Here is a 7,500-nt window from a genome sequence, read left to right as displayed (position 1 = left end):
GGCTACCGGGGGGTGTGCCGTGCCCCCTGGAGGTCTAAAGGATGACCAGTAGTTGTGGTTCTCGCCCCGGGACTTGGGTCAGAGTATAGCCCAAGTGGAGCACTTGTGTCGGCCTAGGGAGGCTGTGCCGGGCCCCCTGGAGATCTAAAGGATGACCATGAGGTCAAAAGGATGACCAGTAGTTGTGGTTCTCGCCCCGGGACTTGGGTCAGAGTATAGCCCAAGTGGAGCACTTGTGTCGGCCTAGGGAGGCTGTGCCGGGCCCCCTGGAGGTCTAAAGGATGACCAGTAGTTGTGGTTCTCGCACCGGGACTTGGGTCAGAGTACAGCCCAAGTGGAGCACTTGTGTCGGTCTAGGGAGGCTGTGCCGGGCCCCCTGGAGGTCTAAAGGATGACCATGAGGTCAAAAGGATGACCAGTAGTTGTGGTTCTCGCCCCGGGACTTGGGTCAGAGTATAGCCCAAGTGGAGCACTTGTGTCGGACTAGGGAGGCTGTGCCGTGCCCCCTGGAGGTCTAAAGGATGACCAGTAGTTGTGGTTCTCGCCCCGGGACTTGGGTCAGAGTATAGCCCAAGTGGAGCACTTGTGTCGGCCTAGGGAGGCTGTGCCGGGCCCCCTGGAGGTCTAAAGGATGACCATGAGGTCAAAAGGATGACCAGTAGTTGTGGTTCTCGCCCCGGGACTTGGGTCAGAGTATAGCCCAAGTGGAGCACTTGTGTCGGACTAGGGAGGCTGTGCCGTGCCCCCTGGAGGTCTAAAGGATGACCAGTAGTTGTGGTTCTCGCCCCGGGACTTGGGTCAGAGTATAGCCCAAGTGGAGCACTTGTGTCGGACTAGGGAGGCTGTGCCGTGCCCCCTGGAGGTCTAAAGGATGACCAGTAGTTGTGGTTCTCGCCCCGGGACTTGGGTCATAGTATAGCCCAAGTGGAGCACTTGGGTCGGACTAGGGAGGCTGTGTCGTGCCCCCTGGAGGTCTAAAGGATGACCAGTAGTTGTGGTTCTCGCCCCGGGACTTGGGTCAGAGAATAGCCCAAGTGGGACACTTGTGTCGGACTAGGGAGGCTCTGCCGTGCCCCCTGGAGGTCTAAAGGATGACCAGTAGTTGTGGTTCTCGCCCCGGGACTTGGGTCAGAGTATAGCCCAAGTGGAGCACTTGTGTCGGACTAGGGAGGCTGTGCCGTGCCCCCTGGAGGTCTAAAGGATGACCATTAGTTGTGGTTCTCGCCCCGGGACTTGGGTCAGAGTACAGCCCAAGTGGAGCACTTGCGTCGGACTAGGGAGGCTGTGCCGGGCCCCCTGGAGGTCTAAAGGATGACCAGTAGTTGTGGTTCTCGCCCCGGGCCGTGGGTCTGAGTATGGCCCAAGTGGGACACTTGTGTCGGACTAGGGAGGCTCTGCCGTGCCCCCTTGAGGTCTAAAGGATGACCAGTAGTTGTGGTTCTCGCCCCGGGACTTGGGTCATAGTATAGCCCAAGTGGGACACTTGTGTCGGACTAGGGAGGCTCTGCCGTGCCCCCTTGAGGTCTAAAGGATGACCATGAGGTCAAAAGGATGACCAGTAGTTGTGGTTCTCGCCCCGGGACTTGGGTCAGAGTATGGCCCAAGTGGTGCACTTGTGTCGGTCTAGGGAGGCTGTGCCGGTCCCCCTGGAGGTCTAAAGGATGACCAGTAGTTGTGGTTCTCGCCCCGGGACTTGGGTCAGAGTATAGCCCAAGTGGAGCACTTGTGTCGGACTAGGGAGGCTGTGCCGGGCCCCCTGGAGGTCTAAAGGATGACCAGTAGTTGTGGTTCTCACCCCGGGTCGTGGGTCCGAGTCTGGCCCGAGTAGAGCACTTTGGTCGGCTACCGGGGGGTGTGCCGTGCCCCCTGGAGGTCTAAAGGATGACCAGTAGTTGTGGTTCTCGCCCCGGGACTTGGGTCAGAGTATAGCCCAAGTGGAGCACTTGTGTCGGCCTAGGGAGGCTGTGCCGGGCCCCCTGGAGATCTAAAGGATGACCATGAGGTCAAAAGGATGACCAGTAGTTGTGGTTCTCGCCCCGGGACTTGGGTCAGAGTATAGCCCAAGTGGAGCACTTGTGTCGGCCTAGGGAGGCTGTGCCGGGCCCCCTGGAGGTCTAAAGGATGACCAGTAGTTGTGGTTCTCGCACCGGGACTTGGGTCAGAGTACAGCCCAAGTGGAGCACTTGTGTCGGTCTAGGGAGGCTGTGCCGGGCCCCCTGGAGGTCTAAAGGATGACCAGTAGTTGTGGTTCTCGCCCCGGGCCGTGGGTCTGAGTATGGCCCAAGTGGGGCACTTGCGTCGGACTGGGGAGGCTCTGCCGCGCCCCCTGGAGGTCAAAAGGATGACCAGTAGTTGTGGTTCTCACCCCGGGTCGTGGGTCCGAGTCTGGCCCGAGTAGAGCACTTTGGTCGGCTACCGGGGGGTGTGCCGTGCCCCCTGGAGCCATGGGAGTGAGCTCCAGCAGACTGGTATTTTTCGGAGAACCAGGCCCACACTCCTCAGACTTTGTGCCCAGGGACAGGCCACCAAAATCGGCCGCGGCTCGTGCACTTTGCCCCTGCGTTTCTCCCAGAACCAGAGCCGGAAAAATCCCAAAATTGATGCCCAGAGATAGTCGACTCTGCCTGGAATAGATTGCCACCCAAACCCGCCAACTCACGCTGGTTTTCCGATGGCCTCACCTACTAACCCGAGCATGGTCATCGCTCGCACCTTCCAAAACCTCCAGGGGCGCAGGCACTTTTCATTTACTGGCCATAAGGCCGACCGCCTTAAGCGTTAAGCGATAAGCGAAAGGCTTAGTTTGGACTTAGTTTTTGGAGCGACGAGGTCGCCGTTTTGTCAATTCTGAACCGATTTTCACGCGGTTTTCGACTGCCTGCGCCTGGGGAGCCGCCCAGAAGCCCCAGGCAGTGTTCTGGGTGGACTTCCGGACCGGTCCGGACCCGGTACCGGCCGGGGGAACCGCACCACGCCTCTCGGGCGTTTCTACACCGATTTTCGCGGGGTTTTCGACTGCATAGACGGGGCCACCTGCTGCAGGGCCCGAGGGAGGGCCTTACTGAGCTGGGTCCGACGCAGGGCCCGGTTCCTGGAGCCCGCTGGGGGGGGGGGGGGGTTCTCTAAGGCTCACGGCGGGCTGCTGAGGGGCCGGATCGGATGCAGACAGGCGCTCCTCTGCCCAGGTCTTTGCTCCCCTGCCCCACTAGGAATGGAAGACACACTGCCAACAGCTTCTGGAGGGTGATGGGCCCTGCTGCAGACCAGGTCCGACCCAGGTTTCAGCTATCCCACCCCGCAGGGACTTAAAGACACACTGCCATCAGCTTCTGGAGGCTGCTGAGCTCTACTATAGAGCAGGTCCGACCCAGGTTTCAGCTCCTGCAGCCCACTAGGACTTAAACACACACTGCCATCAGCGTCTGGATGGTGATGGGCCCTGCTGCAGACCAGGTCCGACCCAGGTTTCAGCTATCCCACCCCGCAGGGACTTAAAGACACACTGCCATCAGCTTCTGGAGGCTGCTGAGCTCTACTATAGAGCAGGTCCGACCCAGGTTTCAGCTCCTGCAGCCCACTAGGACTTAAACACACACTGCCATCAGCGTCTGGATGGTGATGGGCCCTGCTGCAGACCAGGTCCGACCCAGGTATCAGCTCCTGCACCCCGCAGGGAATTGAAGACACACTGCCATCAGCTTCTGGAGGCTGCTGAGCTCTGCTATAGACCAGGTCCGACCCAGGTTTCAGCTCCTGCACCCCGCAGGGAACTAAACACACACTGCCATCTGCAACTGGAGGCTGCTGAGCCCTGCTGCAGACCAGGTCCGACCCAGGTTATGGCTCTCCCACCCCCCTGGGACTTAAACACACACAGCCATCAGCTTCTGGATGGTGATGGGCCCTGCTGCAGACCAGGTCCGACCCAGGTTTCAGCTCCTCAACCCCGCAGGGACTTAAACCCACACCGCCATCAGCTTCTGGAGGGTGATGGGCCCTGCTGCGGGCCAGGTCCGACCCAGGTTTCAGCTCTCCCACCCCGCAGGGACTTAAACACACACAGCCATCAGCTTCTGGGGGCTGCTGAGCCCTGCTGCAGACCAGGTCCGACCCAGGTTTCAGCTCTCCCACCCCGCAGGGTCTTTAACACACACACTGCCATCAGCTGCTGGAGGCTGCTGAGCTCCGCTATAGACCAGGTCCGACCCAGGTTTCTGCTCCTGCACCCCGCAGGGAATGAAAGACACACTGCCATCAGCTTCTGGAGGCTGCTGAGCCCTGCTGCAGACCAGGTCCGACCCAGGTATCGGCTCTCCAACCAGGCAGAGACTTAAACACACACACACACACACACACTGCCATCAGCTTCTGGGGGCTGCTGAGCTCTGCTGTAGACCGGGTCCGACCCAGGTTTCTGCTCCTCCACCCCGCAGGGACTTAAACACACACTGCCACCAGCTTCTGGAGGGTGATGGGCCCTGCTTTAGACCAGGTCTGACCCGGGATATAGCTCTCCCACCCCGCAGGGACTTAAACACTCACTGCCATCAGCTGCTGGAGGCTGCCGAGCTCTGCTGCAGACCAGGTCCCACCCAGGTTTCTGCTCCTGCACCCCGCAGGGACTTAAACACACACTGCCACCAGCTTCTGGAGGGTGATGGGCCCTGCTGTGGACCAGGTCCGACCCGGATATCAGCTCTCCCACCAGGCAGGGACTTAAACACACACTGCAATCAGCTGCTGGAGGCTGCTGAGCTCTACTATAGACCAGGTCCGACCCAGGTTTCAGCTCTCCCACCAGGCAGTGACTTAAAGACACACTGCCATCAGCTGCTGGAGGCTGCTGAGCTCTTCTATAGACCAGGTCCGACCCAGGTTTCAGCTCTCACACCAGGCAGGGACTTAAACACACACTGCCATCAGCTGCTGGAGGCTGCTGAGCTCTGCTATAGACCAGGTCCGACCCAGGTTTCAGCTCTCCCACCAGGCAGGGACTTAAAGACACACTGCCATCAGCTGCTGGAGGCTGCCGAGCCCTGCTGCAGACCATGTCCGACCCAGGTTTCAGCTCTCCCACCAGGCAGGGACTTAGAGGCACGCTGCCATCAGCTTCTGGAGGCTGCTGAGCTCTGCCATAGACCAGGTCCGACCGAGGTTTCAGCTCTCCCACCCCGCAGGGACTTAAACACACACTGCCATCAGCTGCTGGAGGCTGCTGAGCTCTGCTATAGACCAGGTCCGACCCGGGATATAGCTCTCCCACCCCGCAGGGACTTAAACACACACTGCCATCAGCTGCTGGAGGCTGCTGAGCTCTTCTATAGACCAGGTCCGACCCAGGTTTCAGCTCTCCCACCCCGCAGGGACTTGAACACACACTGCCATCAGCTTCTGGAGGCTGCTGAGCTCTGCTATAGACCAGGTCCGACCCAGGTTTCTGCTCCTCCACCCCGCAGGGAATTAAAGACACACTGCCATCAGCTTCTGGATGGTGATGGGCCCTGCTGCAGACCAAGTCCGACCCGGGTTACAGCTCTCCCACCAGGCAGGGAATTAAACACACACTGCCATCAGCTGCTGGAGGCTGCTGAGCTCCGCTATAGACCAGGTCCGACCCGGGTTCCTGCTCCTGCACCCCGCAGGGACCAAAACACACACACTGCCATCAGCTTCTGGAGGCTGCTGAGCTCTTCTATAGACCAGGTCCGACCCAGGTTTCAGCTCTCCCACCAGGCAGGGACTTAAACACACACTGCCATCACCTTCTGCTGGCTGCTGAGCTCTGCTGCAGACCAGGTCCGACCCAGGTTTCAGCTCCTGCACCCCGCAGGGAACTAAACACACACTGCCGTCACCTTCTGCTGGCTGCTGAGCCCTGCTGCAGACCAGGTCCGACCCAGGTTTCAGCTCCTGCACCCCGCAGTGGATTAAAGACACACTGCCATCAGGTTCTGGAGGCTGCTGAGCTCTGCTGCAGACCAGGTCCGACCCAGGTTATGGCTCTCCCACCCCGCAGGGACTTAAACACACACCGCCGTCAGCTTCTGGATGGTGATGGGCCCTGCTGCAGACCAGGTCCGACCCACGTTTCAGCTCTCCCACCCCGCAGGGGATGAAACACACACTGCCATCAGCTTCTGGAGGCTGCTGAGCTCTGCTAAAGACCAGGTCCGACCCAGCTTTCAGCTCTCCCACCAGGCAGGGAGTTAAAGACACACTGTCATCGGCTTCTGGAGGGTGCTGAGCCCTGCTGCACACCAAGTCTGACCCAGGTTTCAGCTCATCCACCCCGCAGGGACCTAAACACACACTGCCATCAGCTTCTGAGTGGTAATGGGCCCTGCTGCAGACCAGGTCCGACCCAGGTTTCAGCTCCTCCACCCCGCCATCACCAGCTGGAGGCTGGCTGCTGCTCCTGCACCCTGCCATCAGCTGCTGGAGGCTTCTGTTCCTCCACCCCGCCATCAGCAGCTGGAGGCTGGCTGCTGGAGGCTGGCTGCTGCTCCTCCACCCCGCCATCACCAGCTGGAGGCTGGTTGCAGCTCCTGCACCCCGCCATCAGCTGCTGGAGGCTGCCTGCAGCCCCTGCACCCCGCCATCAGCTGCTGGAGGCTGGCTGCAGCTCCTGCACACCGCCATCAGCTGCTGGAGGCTGCCTGCAGCTCCTGCACCCCGCCATCAGCTGCTGGAGGCTGGCTGCTGCTCCTGCACCCCGCCAGCAGCTGCTGGAGGCTGGCTGCTGCTCCTCCACCCAACCATCAGCTGCTGGACGCTGGCTGCTGCTCCTGCACCCCGCCATCAGCTGCTGGAGGCTGGCTGCTGCTCCTCCACCACCCAACCATCAGCTGCTGGACGCTGGCTGCAGCTCCTCCACCCCGCCATCAGCTGCTGGTGGCTGGCTGCAGCTCCTTCACCCCGCCATCAGCTGCTGGTGGCTGGCTGCAGCTCCTTCACCCCGCCATCACCAGCTGGAGGCTGGCTGCTGCTCCTGCACCCCGCCATCAGCTGCTGGAGGCTGCCTGCAGCTCCTGCGCCCCGCCATCAGCTGCTGGAGGCTGGCTGCTGCTCCTGCACCCTGCCATCAGCTGTTCGAGGCTGGCTGCAGCTCCTCCACCCCACCATCACCAGCTGGAGGCTGGTTGCAGCTCCTGCACCCCGTCATCAGCAGCTGGAGGCTGCCTGCTGCTCCTGCACCCCGCCATCAGCTGCTGGAGGCTGCCTGCAGCTCCTGCACCCCGCCATCATTTGCTGGAGGCTGGCTGCAGCTCCTGCAACCCGCCATCAGCTGCTGGAGGCTGGCTGCTGCTCCTCCACCCCACCATGACCTGCTGGAGGCTGGCTGCAGCTCCTTCACACCGCCATCAGCTGATGGATGCTGGCTGAACGCTGGAGGCTGGCTGCTGCTCCCACACACCGCCATCAGCTCCTGGAGGCTGGCTGGCTGCTGGAGGCTGTCTGCTGCTGCTCCTCCACCCCGCCATCACCAGCTGGAGGCTGGCT

The sequence above is a fragment of the Nothobranchius furzeri genome, unplaced genomic scaffold (assembly GCF_043380555.1).
Source record: "Nothobranchius furzeri strain GRZ-AD unplaced genomic scaffold, NfurGRZ-RIMD1 Scf103, whole genome shotgun sequence".
Taxonomy (NCBI): domain Eukaryota; kingdom Metazoa; phylum Chordata; class Actinopteri; order Cyprinodontiformes; family Nothobranchiidae; genus Nothobranchius; species Nothobranchius furzeri.
The sequence above is the reverse complement of the archived record's forward strand: the minus strand, read 5'-3'. Positions refer to the sequence as shown.